The sequence below is a fragment of the Lytechinus pictus genome, chromosome 1, assembly GCF_037042905.1.
Source record: "Lytechinus pictus isolate F3 Inbred chromosome 1, Lp3.0, whole genome shotgun sequence".
NCBI lineage: Eukaryota > Metazoa > Echinodermata > Echinoidea > Temnopleuroida > Toxopneustidae > Lytechinus > Lytechinus pictus.
Window position 1 is genome coordinate 17,870,778 of NC_087245.1, and position 1,077 is coordinate 17,871,854.

Here is a 1,077-nt window from a genome sequence, read left to right on the forward strand (position 1 = left end):
AAATAATATGATTTGAACAGATTAAGAAAAATAAGACAAACAAAACAAAAATATTGATCAAATCGGACAAGGAATAACAAATTTATGGCATTCTAAAGACTTCTGTTATTCTGGTGAAATAGTTCTAGGCGTATCTTCATGAATATTCAATGAGCAAACTGATGATGTCATATTCCCACTTGTTCTTTAATTTGATTATATTATATGAAATTAGATTTATTCAAATTGTTTCCTTCATCAACATAAAAATATTGGAATAACAACTATTTAAGTGCATTAGACATTCACTGCTACAACTTATTTCATTACAAGGGAGACATATAATTCGCACAATATATGAAAAAATGAAACAATTATGATTTCATGTAATAACATAAGAAAAAGGAAGTGAGTGCAAACTGTGGTGTTAAAACTGACACCAGTGGGTGTTAATAGAGGACCACACCCTCTGGTGTTAAAATTACATCCTAGAGATTGAATATAACACCAAAGAGTGTACATGTAACAACCAAAGGTGTTGCAATAATACCTATAGGTGCTAAACTAACACTGTCAATTTAACACCGGTGTAAAATAACTGGTGTGGTCCCGATCTATGTACACCGGTTAACACCGCAGTTTTTGCTGTGTGGAGATGTGACATCATCAGCCCATCTAATGAATATTCATGACGACTTGCATATAACTGTTTCACAATATATTGCTAAAATTTGAAATTCAATAACTTTGCTATTTGTCATCAAATTTTGATGAAAGGCAGCATTTCGCTCTGTGGATTTACTTAGTTATTTAGATATAAAAGTTTTCAGCCCGGAGCATCCCTCTACATGACTAATGTGTTTTCCGGAGAGTTTTCTCTATTAAGTTGTGGTGTTTACATTTAATCAGGCTATAAGTACGGTAAATATACTTTGAAGAAGATGACTCCTGAAATAGAGTATATAGTTAGCTAATCATAAAAGTGACACTGGCGCATGCTTCCATCTCTTAAATTATTTCTTCGATCAGTCTGTCTTCGATTTCTGAGTCCTCTTTTTCTACTCTACATTTTTCATCACAAGAATAATTAATCCGAAA